At 42.1% G+C, this 22,554-nt stretch overlaps 1 protein-coding gene across 1 annotated transcript in view; it reads right to left on the bottom strand.

The window, feature by feature from the left end:
* NRXN1 (neurexin 1) overlaps positions 1-22,554 on the bottom strand; it is a 1,285,455-nt gene that overhangs the window by 354,207 nt on the left and 908,694 nt on the right.

Below are 22,554 nucleotides of genomic sequence, written 5' to 3'. Positions count from 1 at the left end.
ACACTAGTTATTTTGCAATTGACTAAAGATGCAACATCACATATCCATCTATGCAATGAAAATGACATCCAAGATATGATGTATCATCCTGCACAGTGAAGCAAAATGTAACAAATATATTCAGATACAACTTTTATGAGTATAAGTTTTATCGGCTTGTGACAGATGAGATAACTAATAGAAGGGCAACAATATGCCTCTAATGGATACACAATCTATTCAGCAGTGTCAATCATAATATGCAGTAATCGGCAATATATAAAGTTCTAGTAGAGAGCGTCCAATGGCAGAAAGATTTCCATGTTGTTCACAATACCAAATATGCACTTATAAAATCTAGGTTCTGTATGAAACAGATCTTAGGGTTCTATGATCAGATAATATGTTTAAAGGGCACACATTTAACTTCAGCATCACTTGCTCATTTTCTATGAACTAACATAGCTATTTACCCAAGGGTTTTCCATATACAAAAATGTATCCTTAAAACAGTGTCCAATGTGATAACTGTACATTTGATCTCTGATTTACAATGTAGTCAGAAGGAGTCCTCTTTTTTGGAATATGAAATAGGAACTTCATAAGTCTTATATAAACTGAACACTTTCCTATAGAGTGATGTGACAAGACACAATTTTTCACATTTTGTTGTTCAGAATTTTATTGTAATTTTTTTCCTTTCATATTGTACAGCTAGCAAATACCACAGAAAAAGTTCTCTGAACATTCACTGGAATTTAAATTGAGGACATAGTATGGAGATGTAAATAAGAAGTATTGTATAGCTAGACCTCCATTCCAGCTTCAAAGAATCATGACCTCTCTATATATACAGCTTTGCCTGAGATCTCAAAGCAACTGAGTTACATTTTCCTTTTAAAGAATATTTCATGTTCACTTCTGACACAACTTTTCTGCTAATATTACCAATCTACTAATTAGCTTTGCAATTACACCTCTATCTCGATATAATGCGACCCGATATAACACGAATTCAGCTATAACGCAGTAAAGCAGCGCTCCGGGGGGGACGTGGCTGCGCACTCCAGTGGATCAAAGCAAGTTTGATATAACGTGGTTTCACCTATAACGTGGTAAGATTTTTTGGCTCCTGAGGACAGCATTATATTGGGGTAGAAGTGTATGTGGTTCCTGTTATAATTCATTTTATAATATTATTTCCTGTTCTGTGCCATGGCCTTGAAAAAAAGTGTAAAATACACTTTAACTCAACAATCCTGTCTGACAGCTCTGAGAGTCAACAAATTCTCTTGGCCTCTCTCTTGATGGCAAGTTGCCAAATGGCATCTGTTGCAGGGAAACCTGTCAGCCCTCTTTAGCAGTGACAAACAGGAGTGTGTGTGAATCACAGCCCTAGCACCTAAGGTGCTGTTTAAACTTCAAGTCAAGTCAGAGTTCTGCATTATTCTTGTGCAATGTAGACAGCATACTGAAGGTTTAGGCAGTCACAAAGGTGGTTGCTGATGGCCATGGGCATAAGGTGTGTAGGAGAGAAGTCTGGCAAACACCAAGAAGTCAGCTTCCATTAACTGAAGTGTTCAGTAACTGCTGTAAAGCATTTCATAATAGTAGACAGGGATAGCTGCATCTCTAAAGACTGATTATATGGGTACTGCCACTTCTGGTGGTCCAAAAGCATCTCTCTATCGTACTAGTGTTAACACCTTGAGCAATGTAGTGAGTGATACAGTTCAGATTGTCATAAAGTATATGCCACATTAATTCCCCAAAGGATGGGATTTACCCTCAGTACTGTAGTATTGGGGGCTGGATCCAAAGCTCTTTGAAGTCAACAGGAGTCTTTCCACTGACTTCACAGGCCTTTGGATCAGGCCTTGAATGACGCTCCCATAAAAAACAGCATCAATAAGGAATACAATTCTGCACACTTCAGTGCTATAGAGGATACTATTAGAACAGTACAAAAGATATAAATGAGGGAGAGGGGATAATTTTCCTTTCCTTGGTTGTAACCGATGTGCTACTTGAAGATTTTTAAAAAATTAGGAAAAAGAAGCTTCACTTGTTAAATGACGGTGGAGTCATATTTGTACATAATGCATAGAATGGCCCCTAACCAAGTCCTCAAACCTGAACATCTCCAGACACTGACATTCTTATCTAAACTGTATCTGTGTAGTACAGGCCCTCCCCATAATACTGTCCACCCAATAAACTGGTGAGCAATTGATCCCACACTATCTTTGCAATTATGTCAAGGTCAATGCTAGAAGAACTGCATAAATCAAGGTATACATTTTAAATTACTCAAAGGCTACTCTAAATTTACAAATATGTCTTTCTGTAATTATTCATGAAATACATGATTTTCCATCAGATCCTTCCTTTTGTCTCATTGCCTGTCACTTTCATAGCCATGCATATTAACTGAACATCTGATAACAGGCTAATTAATTCATGTTAACAAATACAGAACTGCCTTTGTATGAGCTACACAAGAAGTCACGTTCCTTGAGTTTCCTAAGTTAATTATGCAAAAATAGCCCTTGAGCTGAGGCCATTTAGTGTTTCAAGAAAGGCAAATATAATAATGTAAAATTCATTACTGAGGGATTGATCTTAGCTTATTGTCCAATCTTTGCCATAAACTATTAAAGCCTACAAAATCTCTAAACAAGTGTTCCAAACCAGCTTGCTTGCTATCAGATATCAGCTTGGTCTACACTACCAACTTATGTTGGTATAACTACCACATCCCTGAGCAACTTAGGGCTTGTCTACATTACCAGCAGGATTGATTGGCAGCAACTGTTCCAGCAGGGGGTTGATTTATCATGTCTAGTCTAGATGCGATAAATCGACAGCCGAGCACTCTCCTGTTGACTCCGGTACTCCACCGGTGCGAGAGGCACAGGCGAAGTTGACAGGGAAGTGTCAGCTGTTAACTCACCACAGTGAAGACACTGCAGGGAGTAGATCTGAGTACGTTGACTTGAGCTACATTATTCACACAGCTGAAGTTGTGTAACTTAGATCAATCCCCCCCTTAGGGTAGATCAGACCTTATGTTATCCAACCTAACTGCTGGCATAGACAGCATTATGTCAATTGGAGGGCTTCTCTCAACATAGCTACCACCTCTTGGGGAGGTGGAATACCTATGCTGACAGGACGAGCTCTCCCATCAGCATATGTAGTGGCTTCACTAAATGCTACAGCAGCACTATAAATATAGATGTAACCTATGCCTGCTTGGTGTCGTGCACTGTCCCCTCTAAGGGCACCTAGCTCAGCCAGAAAATGATGAGTTTGCTACAGCCTTAACTAAGAGCTGTGTGGCTTTTTGCTTATGCAGTAGAGGCTCATGCATCTCGCTCCAGAGGTCCCAGGTTCAATCCCACCAGCCAATAATTGGGGTCTGTTGGCATTACATAGACAAGCTCTCCAATCCATTCAGAAAAAAGCTAGTTCACTTTTCCCACAATTGCTATTCTTTCAACACAGTGCCACTGAAAAATAATTAAGTTCCTTGTTCTTTTTCAGTTTATGGCATTGTTTTGTTTGGGACTCATCAGCTCAACTGCACTCAAAGCAGTGGAATTAGATTGTCAAGAGCAGTGATACTCTTACCATGGTACTTGGAAGCTACATGCAAGTCTGTAACAAGCAGTTTGCAGCTCTTACCTGCATAATATACTATACCATTCTTTATGGTCTCGTAAATCAGGAAAGAGAGTTTAGAAAACATGTCTATAGAGCTCTTTGAGATTTTTAACCTTGAAAGTGTGGCTTCAATGGTAATAAACCACCAGTGGTCAGAAACAGTAATGGTTTTTCATGGTTTGGGTCTCTCAAGTCCTACTTGTATGCAAAATTCATCTTTCTCAAAAACTGTGTTAATTTCTGTTTAGCCTGGCAGCAACTCACGGCTATCTGCTTATCCATATAGTATTAAACATATATATATTTTGTTTAGTATCCATTTACTGTATCTATTTCTGTATATAACTGCAGAGCTTTTCACTAGTATGACTCTAACACTGAATATGATATATTTGAATGCTTCATTCAAATCAAACAACATACCTGCATGCTTTTTACTTTCCTCATGTTCATTCAATTATCTTTCTGTATAATACTGTTTTTCCCATGTAATGTTGGTATTTTAATGTTTGCTTTCTCCACTAAAATGGCCATGTGTGGCATATTAAATTAGGACAAGTGGTAGTTTATTGCGCTATGGAATTCTAGTTATATTAAAGTATATCATAAAAGATCTAAAAATTGAAACACATAAAACTCAATAAAAAGCCCTGCCTTTTGTTACTTTAATAAAAAAGTTAAGTGTTTTTTAACTATTATAAAAAATCAGGTGTTAACAATACTGGATTCAACAGAACCAAAGGGTTACTAGTCTTATACAATAAAGCCGTTTCCTTCAGTACTACACCTTAACTGCACATTATAATCGTTGTGAACTCTTACTCCCATTGGCAAGCATTTACTTGCATGAGTAATCCCATTGAATTCAATGTGACTATTTGGTCAAGTTATAATTAATCAACGAGAGTAAATGTTCAGTATACATGCACACATACACATCTACACAAGCATTATAGCAGGCACTAGTCATGTCAGCTATGGCAGAAGCTGCACAGGAGTCTTCCTTTTAACCCTGTCTTTTCACACGCTCATAATCTTGGTGCAGACATTTTCATATTTAGTCTCCAACCAAAGTTGAAGTTTGGGGAAAGTTTGAGCAAAATTTCCAAAATATCTTTTCCCATTGCTTAAAAAATTATACTCACCTATTTTCAAACATAGCTATAAGCAAAGCATGATTGAAGTCAGAAACTTGAACATGGTATGATATAGTCCTCATTGATGATGAGAGCCTTTGTTTGTTTTGAGGGATTAATTTTAAAATAAACTGTTAAAAGTGATTGAAAAATCTCTTCTGAGAATGTTTAGTGGGTATTTGTGAAGACTAACAGAGCTAAATTATTAATCATTTATAAAGAAAAGCAATTTTGCAGTGTGCTTTATAAATCCCTCATTCTTCCCATCAATAATCCTAGTGACCATTCCCTCCCTTTCTCCTCCCTATTCCCACCACACCCCACCCCATACTTTTACCTGTCTTGTCTTGAGTTTACTTATTTTGTCTCTCTTAGGACCTAACCTGTAAAGTACTGATCACATCTTGTGAGATGCCGAGGGCACTGACTATGTCATCCTCCTAGCCCCAATGACCTAACTATCTAAGGGCCTACAAGATGTTAAGGCCTCCAACGAGGTGCTGAGCACCCATAACTACTACTTGAATCAGTGGGCTAAATCATATGGTCCTTATTCTGGCAAAATGCCCCCCTTCCCACGCACGCACACACATTCCCCAAAGTCAGAAAAATCAGTGTGAATTTGCCTGAATAAGGACTGAATAAAAACTGAATATGGACTTCAAGATTTGGCCCATGAGAGTTCAAGGCCCTTGACATATTCCAGGATACAATCAGCACTGTACAGGCTAGATCCCAATGTATACAAGATAAGTAAACCCAAGACAAGATAGATAAAAGTGTAGGGCGCAGGCAGGGAGGGAATAGGCATTAGGGTTATTGATGAGAAGGAGGTGGGAAACGCACTGTGAGAAGCATTTCAAAGTAAGAAATGGAAGGAGAAGAATCTGAATTTAATTAAACACTTCCTATTTGAGGACATCCTGACATATTCCCTCTGCCAGGCCTGAGCAGGAGATTGACCAGGGACATGGGCTGCACTCCACAAGATGCTGGGTCAATTTGTAAGGGGGAAATTGCAATTATCTCACTGAAACAAACACAGAGATCTCCTCCCCAGTACCACCAATGCATTATCAGAGGGCAACAAAATGTGTGTACTTCCATGGGATTATACAGCATCCCAAAGGGAGCCAGGGCCCTACACTTCCCGAGAATATCACCGAAGCAGGACTAGGGTGTGAGGGGTAGTATACTGCACTGTAACAATGGACAAGCTGCACCTGTGGACCAGAGACCTTGAAGAGAAATGCTGCCTTCCTGGGGCAGGCTTCCTTCTAGAGCTCATGTGGGTGAGGATGAGCTCCACATTGCAGTTAAGAAAATGTTCTTAACAGTCATGATAGAGAGGCTTCCCTGTTAACTAAGTTTTGTTATAAAATGTTCCAGTCCAAACATGAGTGGCAGTAATAGTGGTGGTGTGACAGGGTCAGGCCAGATGGCTACAAGAGAGTGGCAAAGGTAGATACACTAGCTCCAGGTTAAGCAGGTCCCTTTTCCCTGGGTAAGATAACAGGGACTATTCCAGAACACTTAGGAACTTTCTAGAATTAATTAAGGCAGACAGGCTAATAAGGACACTTGTAGCCAATTGGGAAGTTACTAGAATTAATTAAGGCTAATCAGGACACCTGGCATAAAAAGGCTCTCACTCCAGTTAGTGAGCTGGGAGTGAGAGGACGTGCTACTGGAGGACTGAGGAGTACAAGCGTTAACAGACATCAGGAGGAAGGTCCTGTGGTGAGGACAAAGAAGGTGTTGGGAGGAGGCCATGGGGAAGTAGCTCAGGGAATTCTAGCTGTCATGTAGCTGTTCCAGAAGGCACTCTAGACAGCTGCAGTCCACAGGGCCCTGGACTGGAACCCGGGGTAGAAGCCGGGCCCAGCTTCCCCCCAAAACCTCCCAACTCCAGATCAAACACAGGAAGATCTCTGAGGCTAGCAATATCCGCCAATAAGCGCAGGACTCACCAAAGTAGAGGAGGAACTTTATCACAACTGGTGCCAGGGGTGAGATTTGATGTGCACATCACAGTGGAAGGAGGGTGATTAAAAAAAAAGGGGAGGGGGAGAGAGTTTATTTTTTTTCACCACAATGGACGACGTAGTACGGGCATTGATACAAGCTACGGCGGCCCAGCAGGAGGCTACCCGTGTCCAGGCAGCTGCCCAACAGGAGGCAGTGTGGCTGCAGCAAGAGACTAATTGCCTGCTGATGGCCCAGGCTGCTCTAGACCGTGCTATGTTGCGGGAACTGGTAAACCAGATAAAGACCCTTACAGAGCTGAACCGCAGCCATGATGGGACATGTCTCATACAGGCCAGTCATTGGCTGCAGAAAATGACGCGGAAGGATGATGTAGAGGCATACCTTCTGGCCTTTGAGAAGACAGCCCTACGGAAGCTTGGCCTCGAGATCAGTGATCTGGCATCCTCGCCCCATTCCTGTGTGGGGAGGCCCAGAAAGCCTATTATGTGTCTGAAGAAGCTGTGTCAGACTACCCCCAGCTGAAAGCAGAGATCCTGGCCAGATCTTGGGTAACGACAGCAGTGTGGGCCCAGCGGTATCACGAGTGGAGGTACCAGGAAAACAAAACCCTGCGGTCCCAATCGTATGACCTCATCCATCTCGCATGCAAGTGGTTGCAAACTGAGTCCCAGAATCCGGAAGAGATACTAGAGGTTCTGGTCATTGACCGATACATGAGGGGGCTACCTCCAGACCTTCGTGCCTGGGTAAGCCAGAACGAACCCTCCACCTACAATGAGGTTGTCGCACTGGTAGAGAGGCGAAGGACGGCGAGGGAGCTTACCCGAACAGTTAAGGAAGAGGCACCCTGGGTTAAACTAGCAGCACCAAGCCCTAGAGCTCGGGTGACTGGGCCAACAGGAGAGCCCAACAAGTGGAAAAAGAGAGGGGCTGAAGGCCCACCAGAAGCCACAAAGAGTCGGAGCTCTGAGGGAGAAGAGGATCATGATGTTAGACTGCCCAAATCAAGAGACCAGGGAATGCCCAGGGCCCCATACAGATGTTACATCTGGGGGAGTGGGGACACATAGTTGAACAGTGTCTCAATGCTGAGGAGCCCATGCAGTGTAACCTGGAGAACTGGGCAGATCCATGCTCCCTAATCCACCTTGTGGGAGTCTCACTAACCCCATATATGTACACCAGACCACTGAAACTAAATGGGATAGAGACCACAGCACTGGTTGATTCGGGGAGTGCTATCATGCTTATCTCAGGGAAGTTTGTGAAGTGTAGTCAGCTACTGCAGGCTAAACGTACAGGGATAACATGCATGCATGGGACAGTTAGTTACTACCCGACCATCCCAGTAAAAATTCAAATTCAGGGGAACCCTACTGAGGTAGCAGCAGGTGTAGCCCCTAAACTCCCATACCCGGTGCTCATCAGGAGGGATTTCCCAGGGTTCGGAGATTACTCCCAGTAGGAGGATTGGAGAAAAAGGGGAACCCTGAAGTTAGTGAGGCATCCACAGTAGACTGTCAACTCCCCGTCTTCTCTGAAATATCCCGAGATTTGTTTTCCATTCCCAGGTCGGGTAGGAAGACGAAAAGGGAAAGAAGGGCAGCTAAGGCCTTGGGGACTTGGATCCTGACCCAGGGACAGAGGGTCGCCTTTGTAGGCAGGCAGACCAAGGTAGCCGGAAAGGAGGTTGCCCCAGAGGAGGACACGCTGAAGCCTAACCCCACCCTAATATCTCTAAACCAGGAGAGGCAACAGAGACTGGCCCCCTAGAACTTGGACAGACCAGCCCTGGGAGAGAAAATTTTGGACAGGACCAGGCTGAAGATCGAAGGTATGACAACATTAGGAAGGAGGTGACCGAAATAGGAAAAAGCCCAGGGACCAGGACCCTACTTCATAATGAAGAAGGATCTCTTGTACCGGGTTGCACCAGTACAGGGGCAGACGGTACAACAGCTCCTAGTACTTCAAAAACACCAGAACACCATATTAAGCCTTGCCCATGGCCATCTTTTGGGGGGGCATTTAGGGGTAGAGAAGATCCTGGCACGAGTCCTACGATGGTTCTTCTGGCCCAGGGTACATGAAGAAGTATGGAGGTATTGTGCCTCCTGCCCAGAGTGTCAGCTGCACAGTCTCCATCCTCACTTGGGGGCACCTTTAGTACCCCTTCCCATCATAGAGGTCCCTTTGAGCGAATAGCGATGGACCTAGGGGGACCCCCGAAGAAGACGGCTCGGGGCCATCAATATATACTTGTTGTTTTGGACTATGCTACTCACTACCCAGAAGAAGTCCCCCTGTGGAACACAGCCTCTAAAATGATAGCCAAAGAGTTGGTGGGGATCTTTGCCCAAGTGGGGCTACCAAAGGAGATATTAACAGACCAAGGAACTCCATTTATGTGAAAGCTAATGAAGGACCTCTGTACACTGCTCCATATACATACCCTGAGAACTTCAGTCTATCATCTGCAGACTGATGGGCTGGTAGAAAGGTTTAACCGAATCCTCAAGGCTATGATAAGGAAGGTGGTAAGTCGGGACGGGAAGGATTGGGACACCCTATTACCTTATCTTATGTTCGCCATCCGGGAGGTACCTCAGGCCTCAACTGGGTTTTCACCCTTTGAATTATTATGTGGGCGCCATCCCTGTGGCATATTAGATATCGCCAAAGAGATTTGGGAAGAGGAACCCTATGAGAGGAGAAGCATAATTGAATATGTATTGAAGATGCGAGACTGGATTGCCTGGGTCACCCCTATTGTACAGGAACATTTGGAAAAGGCACAGGAGGCCCAACAAACCCACTACAATCGCCAGGCAAAAGTCCAACAATCCCAACCAGGGGATTGGGTGATGGTGTTGGTACCCACTGCAGTAAGCAAGCTTCTGGCCTGATTGCATCAGCCCTATGTGGTAGTTGAACCTGTGGGGGAAGTAACCTACAAGATGCGGCAGTCAGGATGCCAGAAACAAGAATAAATTTATCACATTTATCTCCTGAAACCTTGCAACCAGCGACAGGCATGTGTGGTGGCCCAAGTGGCCCCAATCCAGGGAGATAACCTACATGAGCAGATCAGGATATCCCCATATCTGACACCGAACCAGAAGAAGGAAGTAACTGAGATGATCAGTTGGTACCAGGACATATTTTCAACCAAACCAGGCTGGACCACTGAAGCATATCACCACATTGTCACTGATCCTGGGGCAAAAGTAACTTTACGGCCCTACAGGGTCCCAGCAGTAAAAAGGGAGGAGATCAAGGAAGAGGTAAAAAGGATGTTGGAACTAGGAGTCATTGAAGAATCCTACAGTCAACAAAAGTTATAGCTACTTCATAAGACTTTCCAATTTAATAGTCATATTCAGATACACATACTCAAGTTGAATAGAATCTTACTCCATTAATGCGCCTACTGATTTCAGTAGAACTATTAGTAGAATAAAATACTATTCAGAGTAAGCATATCAGACTATAGCCTTTAAAATAATGTGTCTCACTCTGCATCAGACTCCTTAAGAAAACTCACATTATATATTAATTTAGCAATATCCCAACAGAAATTATGGTATTAGCATTTTTTTCTCATTTAGGAACTAAATTCTTCTAAATATATCTATTTTGTTGTGTTGTATCTCTGAGAAACTATTTTCACTCACTCAAAGGCTGGGATTTCCTTTGTAAAAGTATATAGCCCTTTTGCGAATGCATCTGACACAGATTGTTAAAAGACATTAATGGCCTCCTTCAACATCTCTTGGTTTAAATATTTTCAATGACCACCTATTACTCAACTTTCTCCCTAGTGTGGATGTCTGTTCTAGATGATTTTCTGTACAAAATGAAAGTCAAATAATTTGGGTGAGGTAATATCTTTTCTTGGGCCAACTTCTGTGAGTGAGAGATACAAGCTTTCAAGCTTACACAGATCTCTTCTTCAGATTTGTGAAATGTACTCAGAATGTCACGACTAAATAGAAGGTGGAACAGATTGTTTAGCATAAGAAGTTTCCAGGGACTGTTCAAGGTGAAGTGGTCAGTTAACCCCTCTGACACGGGGGAGAAAAGCAAAGAAAAAAGAAATCCATAAATAATAATAAGACATAACTCTATTCAGTCCATGACTTTTAGTGTCTAGCAAAGTTATGAATTTAAGTTCTCAGGCTCATCTTTTGAAGATGCTGTGCAGATTTCCTCTGAGGACAAGACCTGAGTGGTCGGATAGGGAGTGATTGCTTTGTGAAAAGTGTTCTCCTACAGGTGATATTTTTGTCTTTTATCATTTTTCTATAAAATGATTCTGAGTTCATCTGAGAGCATAGTGATTGTCTCATTTTACCCACATAGTTGTTACTGGGGCATTTAGTGAATTGGGTGAGGGCCACCATATGTTGTGAGAGGCATGTGAAGGATCCATGGATCTTGAAATGTGTGTTGCGAGAAATGTGTGTTCATCATAATAGCAGTGGAGATATGTCTACAGGTTCTGTATCTGTTGTTCTGGCAGGTCTGGTGGCACTTTGAATTAGTGTGTCCTACTCTGTAAGAAGCTTGCTTCTGATTATAAGCTTGGAGAGGTTTGTGGGGAGGGGTTGCTTGTAGGCCAGAAGAGGGGATTATTACAATCTGTAGCCCACAAACCCCCTTGTCCTCAGTTTATATTTTTCCCTTCTTCTTTTCTGCCTATGACTGGAGGGGTGTTAACGGGCCACTTCACCTTGAATGATCCATTGAAATATGTTTCAGAGTGGTAGTCATATTAGTCTGTATCAGAAAAAAACAACGAGGAGTGCTTGTGGTACTTCAGAGACTAACGAATTTATTTGGTCATAAGCTTTCATGGGCTAAAACCCACCTCATCACCGCATCTAGAGACTAACAAATGTATTCAGGCATAAGCTTTCAGATGCACCTGATGAAGTGGGTTTTAGCCCACGAAAGCTTATGCCCAAATACATCTGTTAGTCTCTAAGATGCCACAAGGACTCCTCATTTTTTTTGCTTGAAATATGTGTTAGCTACTTATGCTAAGCAACCTGTTCCATCACGTATTTAGCTGTGACACTCTGAGCACCTCTCCTAGACCTGAAGAAGAGCTCTGTGTAAGTCTGAAACCTTATCTCTCTCACCAACAGAAGTGGGTTCAATAAAAGATATTATTTTATCCACCTTCTCTCTCTAATATCCTGGAACCATCACAGCTACAACAACAATGCATATAACAAAGTAATACCATATTATTATGCTCCTATATGGAATTTATATGTTAAGAAAATTATGTATTTCTAAAATCAGAGACTGCTTTAAATGCCACATTGCAGTCAACATGAAAAATTCTAGTCCATTATATTTCTATTAAAGGTAACAAGGATAAAACACACACTTCTCTGAGAGCTTGCCAAGCAGTCAGGTGGAAATTAAAAGTCAAATATCTATAAATAAGAGTGAATTTTATTCCTCCTACAACCTTGTCAACAAATAATTTGTTAAGGATAAATTTACTGAACAATTTCTACATATGTAGGAATTGTGCTTTGGGGCAAGTGCATGATGAGGATATGAGAAGAAAAATATTTTAGGAAGGATACTATATAAAGGCATCTATCAGACTCAAGGATTAAATCAGAAAAATCAAATACACTTTTAAAGACAAATAGGATTGTTACAGCCAAAAATTCTTCTTACATTAGAAACTGTTAAGAGGTTTCTAATGTATTTCTACCTCCTGTGACAGTAAACTCCATTAATATAAATGACAGTTGCATTTGTGGGACTAGAGGAATATGTGGTCCACTGATTTATTTTTCATGACTTATTAGTTGTGCCAGAAGCTCACATGCAAACAGAATGTAGTTAAGGCACTGGCTAGCTGAAGGGATTTGTAATAGGATTTAAGACTAGGATACCAGTTCAAATCTTACCCATGTTAACAGCAACCAAATGTTGTTGTCATCTGTTGGTGACCAATATAAAATGAATTGATGGTCATGGCTCAGGGAGCTTGGGAGCTCCACAGAGCCACCTGGCAAAATTTGGAAATTTTGTAAGATAAATATTTCTAGTTGAAGGAACTTTAAAGCTCTGCTAGCAAAACTAGTGAAGCTTGTAAGTTTCAAAAGAACTGTTCATGAATCAGATTCTGCACTAGAGCTATGCAAATAACTGATTTTTCAGTTTCCTGTCCAAACTAAAAAAGTAAGAATCATTTTTAGTTTTCAGTTTTAACGTTGAATATTGAAGTAAATTTCAAAATGAAAAGTCCTTTCAAATCAGAAAATCAAAACATTTAGTTTCAAAAATGTCAAAATGAAATATTCCAATTTTTCTATTTTGTATTGTTTTGTTTTCCAACCAAAACAATTTGGCAACTTTTATATGAATTCCGGATATGTTTTCGGTCAACTCAAATGTGAATTTTTCAGTGAAAAGGAAGTTTTGTCAGAAAAAAATTGCCCTGCTCTTCTTGTTACACAACAGTAGTTCCGCCCTGACAGAAGTATTTCTATATCAGATAATCTTAACCCAAGGGTCTGTAGAAGAAAAATTGAACTACCATTTCAAGTTCCTCATCATTACTTATGTATTTATGTATTTATTTATTGATTGATTTATGTAGTGCCATAAATGTTCACTGTGCTGTGCAGACAACAAATATTTCCAAAAATGGGTGCCTAAAATTAGCCTAGGGAGTCCTTATTTAGGCATTAAAATAAGAGACCTGATTTTCAAAAGGTGGTGAGAACCCAGTAACTCAGACTGAATCCTCAAGTGCCTTAGAAAAACAGCCCGCTTATTTGGTGCCCAAATAAGGATTTGGACACCAAAGTTTGAAAATGCTGGCCTTACTTTATTCTACCTAGCTTTATATTTAAATTCTTTTTGTTTAAAGTATCATTGTTTCTAAGTTGAGGACTTAATTATTTTTGTTTTGGAAACAGAGTTTTAGCTGTCTTGTAATTACTATGGCTATCTTTTTAGAGCATCCAATTGCCCATCTTTTAAATGTCATTTGTATTGTTCACCTTGCTATAGAAGTGCTTCCCATATTTTATGATGTTTCCACAGTAAATTATTTTGAAGGCTCTCAAAAGTAGTACCCTTCTTGGAAAAAGAGTATAAAACATACATTGAAAAATGAAAGTGCTGCTAAATTGAAGCCTGTTGTCTTCACTGAAAGCAGTGGTATAAATACAGTAAGAGGGTCAAATGTTGGTTCAAGAGCAAGTAACATTACTAGTAACATATACATATTAATGGCAATGTCTATCAGACAGTTTGCTGACATGAATCTTCCTTTGAAAGAAGCTAGCTGTATCATGTACATTGTACAATGAAGGTTGCAATTGTTTCCTAGCAAGTATGATGAATAATCTAACTACACAATATTCTATCTGATATAGTGCTATGCCCTTATATCAATAATAATTATTAATAATAAGTTTAATAGATGAAATAGGCTTGTAGCATGAACAACAACATTTCTGAACCTTTAATTGCAAGTGGACTTTCAGCCTGGAAAATCTGAATAGAATGAGAGAGAAGCCTGCAAAGTATTTCTTGATCTTGTAATCACCTGAAAATGTGAAAACACCAACCTGTCTGCTTCTAACAAAAATAATTGGCAGGGATCTCAAATCTTTGACCCACCACCCCACTTAAGCGCCTATGACAGAAAACAGAAGGATCTAACAGTGAAGCAGTTGTCAAATGGGTCTCAGTGACAGGAAGCAACACTGATGAGCAGACTATGTATGGGCCACTGGATCCATGATTATGCAAATCCAATGACTCTAACCACTTGAGGAAGCTGTGTGGAGAGGATGTGTCTGCAATTCCAGCCCTTTGACTGCAGTGACCAGGTTGGTGAGTTTCAGTGCAGTACACCTTCTAACACTTCACCTGCATAAATCCCAATCACTTTAGCTTATGTGGTTGAAGTGAATTTTACTCTTTAAACATAAGCACACTCAGACATTAAGTAGATTGTATTAAATTATGTCAATCAAACGAACAACGCAGCAATCAGCTCATATTTACTTTTCAGCAAATGCATATTACATTACATTTTCCAACAAGAATGCAAGTCATTCTCTGAGATTACCGGCTACAATAACTTAGCTATGTCACTTAACTGGTCACCTCCATTAGCTATTAGGATGACCATCAGAAGTTTTTAATTGCTGGCTGATAGCATTATATTGCTGACCTTAAATAAGCACAAATACGCTCAGCCTTAGACAATTCATTTGATTTGCAGAGTACTAACTGAAGAAATTGAACCTCTAAATTTACAAACCAAATATACTCTTCATCCCCATTGTGAATACATTTCACATAGAAAATTATTGGTTAAAGAGCCAAGGTATAATACAGAAAATATCTGGTTGGATCAAAAACAAGTTCAGTAACCAGAAACAGCAAGGAGCTATAGATGACACTCTACCTGGAAAGACTTCCCAGTTATTATGCCAAACATTGTTTGTGAGACTTTAGAATTTGCTTATGATACCAAAATTGAACATAAACAATGGTCAACAGTGAAAACAGATTCAATAGTATCCGGATCTCTTAGCTGACTTGACCTTCACAATGAAAACTAAAGGGGGCCAGGCAGGTTGGACCAATTAGAATTTTCCTCCTGACCAACAATTCCTCCTGTCCTTATGTCTTACCACATAATGGATTTCAAATTGTAGTCTGGCACAAAAATGTGACATGGTTTGTCATTATGATAATTGCTACCATTCTTCTTTGGAAAGTCCTTTTGCTGCTGTTTGTGAGCGACAGCTTAATGCCAGATTCAGAGGAACAAGAACTGAAGTGATAAATGAGCATATTATGTTTTCAACTATTTGTTTTATATAGTTCTAGTCATAAAAGAGCGTGATGTAACCACTGAAGCTCATAATGGTTTACAATGAAACTAGTACAGTATTTCTGTTAACATCAAAATTGATATATACGCTCTAGCTATCATCCCTCTGTGCCCAGATGTTTCCATAAATTAGTCCTGTATATCCTGAACCTATAGGATTACGTTATGCTCAGTGGATCAATCTTAAATCTCACCAGTCTCTTATGAAGGCCTTTCATCTATCAGAGCAAGCCTGTGGATGGGGGAAAGTGGTAGATGTGGTATATCTTGACTTTAGTAAGGCTTTTGATACTCTCTTGCATGACCTTCTCTAAAACAAACAAGGGAAATACAATCTAGATGCAGCTAAGGTAGGTGTGTAACTGGTTGGAAAACTGTTCCCAGAGAGTAATTATCAATGATTCACAGTAAAGCTGGAAGGGCATATCGAATGGTGTCCCACAGGGATCAGCCCTGGGTCTTGGGCCGGGGGGATGACCCTTGGGCATAGACATAGTTTTATTTCTATTTTGGGGAGGCAAGAGCTGGCAGTGCTTAAGCAAGCTCTGCACAACGGGGTCCAGAGAGGTAGCACCAACTCACCCCCTGACTCACTCAAGAGGCCACCTAGACTGTCTGAGCTGTGGGGAAGACGCAACTGTGACATTGCACTCCATATGCTTTATGAAAATATGCTTATGAATGTGAATATGATGTAACTGGAATATGTTTTATGCAAAAGGTCTCTTGTAAGGTATAATTACAAAGTTTATAATCTACTGAGTGTGTTCATCCTATTTTTTTTGCATATATTATTTCTGTGTCTGGAGTTAGGAGAATAAGATATAAACTTGTATAATTGAAGTAAACATATTAAGTGGAAGCCATTAAGGATGCTTCAGAATCAATGAACTGTAAATGGCTCTGTTTACTTGCAACTCTGACTGTGTACATGTGGGCCAGCCAAGGAAGAATGGAGGATGGGGTCTCACAGGATATGTGACCATGTCACGTGATACTGGAATCCATCTTAATCCTTGTACTTTTCCATCGATGAGACAGAGGTGGGGACAAACACAGACAAAAGATTCCTGCCTTGTGTCAAAGCTATAAAAGGGGGTGGAGCAAGACAAAAGGGGCTGCCAGTCATGAGAAAACCCCTGCCTACAACCTGAGATGTCTGCTGGATCTAATAAAGACTGTACCAGGAGAAAGGATTGGGCCCAGACTAGGAAGTTGTCTGGTCTGTGAAAGAAGCTTATTGGAACATCTCTGAGAGTGAGATTTATCTGTAATCAGTTTCTTAATGTATTAGGTTTAGATGTGTACGTTTTTGCTTTATTTTTCTTGATGACTTTCTTTGTTCTGTCTGTTATTAATTAAAACCACTTAAATCCTACTTTTTATACTTAAAAATTACTTTTGTTTATTAATAAACTCAGAGTAAGTGATTAATACTGGGGGGGGGAGCAAACAGCTGTGCATATCTCTCCATCTGTGATATAGAGAGCAAACATTTTTACCAATTTACCCTCTATAAGCTTTATATAGAGTAAAACGAATCTATTTGGAGTTTGGATCCCATTGGGAACTGGATGTCTGGGTGCTGGAGAGGTAACTTGCTCAGCTGTTTTTGGTTAAAGTCTTCAGCTTTGGGGGAATTGGCCCAGACCCTGAGTCTGTGCTGCAGCAGGCTAGCGTGTCTGGTTCAACAAGGCAGGGTTCTGGAGTCCCAAGCTTGTGGGGAAAAAGGATCCAGAGGTAACTTCAGCACATCAGGTGACAGTCCCTAGGGGATCTTTGTGACCAAACCCATCACAGCAACCAAAAAAATATAACTCAAAGGGGGGACTTAGTTCAAAAAGTCTGAAAAGTGCTGAGGGTGCAGGGAGGGGGTAGCTAGGAGCAGTGTGAAGTGAGGGATGTAGCTCAGGGTGCAGGGAGGGGATAGCTAGGGGCTGTGTCTGGACAGGGGGGTAGCTCAGGGTGCAGGCAGGGGGTGTAGGGGCTGTATGTGAGTAGGGGGTAGCTAAGGGTGCAGGCAGGGGGTAGCTAGGGTCTGTGTGCAGACAGAGGGTTGCTCAGGGTGCAGAGAGGGGATAGCTAGGAGCCATGTGCAGGCAGGGGGACTCCCAGTGGGGCTCCTGGCTTCACTGTGGGGGGAGCTGGGGCAGCCCCCAGCTGCTCCTGGCCAGGGGCAGGAGGTATGCCGGCTTCAGCCCCAAACCTCTCCCAACTTTTGGGGAGGGAGGTGTCGACTTCAGCCCTGCACTAGCCCCGGCTTCAGGGTTAGGGGAGGTCTGCTGGCTTCAGCCCCTCACCGGTTCTGGCTTCGGGGGTGAGGGGGCAGCAGCTTCAGCACAGGCGCTCAGGGCCCCGGGTTTCAGCCACAGGGCCCTGCAGCCCCTGTGACAGGGCTCAACAGAACCACTGGCAGAGAGTATACTTGTAAATTTTGGGGATGATATCAAATGCTTTGGAAGGTAGGATTAAAATTCAAAATGATCTGGACAGACTGGAGAACCCGTCTGAAGTAAATATGTGAAATTTAATAAGGACAAATGTAAAGTACTCCACTTAGGAAGAAACAATCAACTGCACACATAGAAAATGGGAAATTACTGCCTAGGAAGAAATACTGTTAAAAGAGATCTGGGAGTTATAAAGGATCATAAGTTAAATGAGTCAACAGTGTAACACTGTTGCAAAAAAAGCGAACATTATTCTGGGATGTATTAGGAGGAGCACTGTAAGCAAGGCACGAGAAGTAATTCTTCCACTCTACTCTGTGCTGATTAGGCTTCAACTGGAGTATTGTGTCCAGTTCTGGATGCCATATTTCAGGAAAGATGTGGACAAATTGGAGACAATCCAGAGAAGAGCAACAAAAATGATTAAAGATCTAGAAAATATGACCTATGAGGGAAGAGTGAAAAAATTGGGTGTTATATGATTGTCACTAAAATATGATGTGGGTTTAGGAAGTGCCCAGATACTAGCTCTCCAAAAACAATAACCGGGGGATAACCAGTGCCTGGGTGGGTGTTGAACAACCATAAACAGACACTGTCCAGCAAGGGAGCTACAATGCAATGACTCACTTGTATAAGGCCACACCAGTGGAACGGTCAACCATGCCAGTTGGTGACTCAACAATGCCCACCAGACATACCTAGACTTGTGTTCTCTAAGCACAATGCTTAAGGGTATAAAACAGAACACAGTGTCCCCATACTTGGCCTTTTCTCCTTCCCTACCTGTACTACAAGCAACAAGGATGCTCAGAAGACTGAAGACTCCGACAGAGTTGACTGGCCCAGGTTTCAAGGGTGAAAACTCTGTACTATGAACTGCACTATCCAGTGAGGTGAGAAAAACTGCTTAATCTAGATGTTGCCCAGTCTAATATGGTTGAGAGTTTAGACTGCGTGCTTATATTTTATTTTATTTTGGTAACTAACTCTGACTTTTTGCCTATAATTTATAATCACTTAAAATCGTTTCTAGTCAATAAACTTGTTTAACTGTTTATCTTTACCAGGGAGTTTGCCTGAATTGTTTGGTAAATCTGCTCAGGATTACAATGGCTGGTGTATATCCACTTCCCATTGATGAAGTGGTGAACCAAGTAATTTGCACTGCTTGTCTTGAGCAGTCCAAGACGACATATTCCTGAGGTATATGGCTGGGAGCTCGGGGGATTTGGCTGGTGCCTTTCTCTGTGTGATTCACACGTGGCTCTGGGAACATTCATGCAATCTAGCTGTGTGTCGGGCTCCACATGTGGTTGAACTGAGTGATAACAGAATCTGGAGGGGGTTGCTGCTTGTCACCAGCAAAGCACTGTAAGAGAGAGCCCAGCCTGGAGACTTAAGGGGGCACGGCAGTCCCACAGTCCAGGCTGCACTCCGGGGATTCTATCACAGGAAGGTTTAGATTTTATGTTTGGTAATACTTCCTAACTCTCTGGGGCAGTTAAGCACTGGAACGAATTTCCTAGGGAGGCTGTGGAATCTCTGTCACTAGAGGTTTTTAAGAACAGGTCAGACATACACCTGTCAGGAACAGTGTAGTTATTACTCAGTCGTGCCTTCATTGCAGGGGACTGGACATGATGACTCACTGAGATCCGTTCAGGTCTTACTTTTCTATGATTACATTAAAACTTTTCTATGATTACATTAAAACAAAACATTAAATCAAAATGCCAGGTTACTTTAGGTTGTGTGGGGAGGGGAGGGATGCTAAAGGAGTATAAGATTTTGTAATATATATATTTAAATAGAAGAAACTTTGCCTTTTAAGATATTTGAGATCTTGGAAATAACTCCTCTTAAAGTATTAGGGGAAATAACAAAGATCCATATTATTCTCAAATGTTGGCTGAAGTCCTCTGATAGAGGGAGCTCATGCATGTTTGATAGCAGTGCCCACCATGCAGGTCTTGTAATTTAACCATCTTATACTGTAAGAACTGTAAATGAATATTTAAAAATACCAGGCAACAAATTCTATGTGTTTGTTAGTGTCTATGGAAACTATTGTTTTTATCATGTACACTCTATAAAATTAAATATTTAAGTTAATCTATTTTTTCCTCTTTGTGACATTTGGGACAAATGTAATGCTTCACTTTATGACATTGCATGCTTTATACAGGACTGAGAAAACGCCTGTGGGAAAGATATGTGTGGATAGATAGCCATTCAAATTGTTCTCCTGAGACTCAGTCTTCATTAAAAAAAAGTTGATCTATAGCTCTTTGGGTTGTGAGGAAAATCTCAGAAATATCAATCCAGTGCAACATATGTAGCAATGTCTTCCTAAGTTTGCAGAGAATCTGAAACAAAAGCTCTGAGGTGTAAACTGCTCATTTGTCTCAATGGGGGCTAACTCAAACGAAGCGTGGGAACTAGGGGTGCGGGCGATGCTGCAACACCCCCAGGTCATGCACAGGGCTCTGCTCCCCGTGACCAGGATCCCAGGTGCTGTCCCGCACTGGGGCTCCACTGCTGGCCCGTGCCTAGGGTTCTGGCTGCTGCACAGCACCCACGGTCCCAGCTGCCAGCCTGCGTCCAGGGCTCCTGGCTCCATGCCTGCCCTCAGCTATGGCCCCAGCGTCAGCCCCCTTATCCCTGTCTGGGCCCCCCCTCCTGGAGACAAGACCTTGCTCCCCGCCCCAGCTCAGGGGGTGAGAGGTGCGGACAGGGATAAGAGGGCTGGCTTTCAGCACCCCCACTGTTAAGTGTTCCAGCGCCACTGAACTCACATGTCAGCTATGATACTTTAAATGCCAACATTGCTCATCAGAGCATAAAAAAAGGAGAGGGAGTATTACACAGTAACTCCTCACTTAACGTTGTAGTTATGATCCTGAAAAATGCAAATTTAAGCGAAACAATGTTAAGCGAATTCAATTTCCCCATAAGAATTAATGTAAATGGGGAGGTGGGGGTGAATTTCCAGGGAAATTTTTTTTAACTAGAAAAAAGACCACACACACACACACACACACACACACAGTATAAGTTTTAAATGAGCAATTTAATTCTGGTACACAGCGATGATGATTGTGATGCTTGGCTGAGATGGTGAAGTCAGAGGGTGGGATATTTCCCAGAGAATGCCTTACTACTAAATTATGAACTAGCACTCAGTTGTAGCACTCGGTTGAGCCCTCAAGGGTTAACATTGTTAATGCAGCCTCACACTCTACAAAGCAGCATGAATGGAGGGAGGAGAGACAGCATGGCAGATAGAGACACACACCCTGTGTGTGCGTGAGAGAGAGATGCACATTGCTCCTTTAAGTACTCTGACCCCACTCTAAGTACATTGTCTTTTTAAGTTAGTCAGCAAGCTGAGAAGGCAGCTGCTTCCAGGAAGCTCCCTCCATCCTGAGCCCTGTCATGTGTCCCCCCTGCTCTATGGAAGATGGGGTAAGCGGGGTGCAGGAGCAGGGGGGAGGGGAACACCCTGACATTAGCCCCTCTTCCCCTCAGCCTCCCCACACAGCAAGCAGGAGGCTTGAGGGAGCATCTCCAAGGCAGAGGGCAGGAGCAACACATGGCAGTGGGGGGAGGGACAGCTGAACTGCTGGCAATTGATAGCCTGCTGGGCGGCGACCGCACAGGGAACTTAGGGGAACGGGGGAGCTGATAGGAGGGCTGCTGGTCCACTCTGGTTCCAAGCCCCCACCAGCTAGCTGCAATGGGCTGATCTTCCTGCAAGCAGTGGACGAAGCAGGCAGCTGCCAAAGCATGTTATAAGGAAGCATTGCGCAACTTCAAACGAGCATGTTCTCTAATTGATCAGCAATGTAACAACGAAACAACGTTAACCGGGATGACGTTAAGTGAGGAGTTACTGTATTATGAAAATTGACACAATCTAATCAGAATCACCACTCATTTAGGGTTAGCCACATGATTGTTTTTGTTTTCCTGCAGGGGAGCTCAGCTTTTGACAATTTGGGAACTCCTGGGTTAAAGACACACATTTTACTGCAGAATACACCACCTGCCAAATATAAAAATCAATAAATTAGGAATAATGGAAATCTGCCTGTGGAACTCAATCTATATGGAAATGTCTTGGGAAATCTCATTTCAGTTCATAATGAACAAGTGTCCAAGTTGCAAAAAACACCTGTGACAAAGTGGGAATGTTCTTAATGTTTTCTCTGAATACTGTGTGGGTGCCTTAGTTTCCCCTATGCATTTCTCAAGTATCTAGGTGGTGGGACAAGGGTGTGTGATTGTTGCAGAGCCCGAGAGGGCCAGTGTGATGCTGTCTGCACAGAGAATGGCCGACACTCTATCTCCTGGCAACTGATGGCCTAGGCCCCTCCCATGCAAAGATGCCAACTGAAGGTGTTGGAGAACAAAGAGATCAGGTGGCCTCCTGGCCTGGGAA

The sequence above is a fragment of the Gopherus evgoodei genome, chromosome 3 (assembly GCF_007399415.2).
Source record: "Gopherus evgoodei ecotype Sinaloan lineage chromosome 3, rGopEvg1_v1.p, whole genome shotgun sequence".
NCBI classification, from domain to species: domain Eukaryota; kingdom Metazoa; phylum Chordata; order Testudines; family Testudinidae; genus Gopherus; species Gopherus evgoodei.
This window is presented reverse-complemented; position numbering and strand designations above follow the sequence as displayed.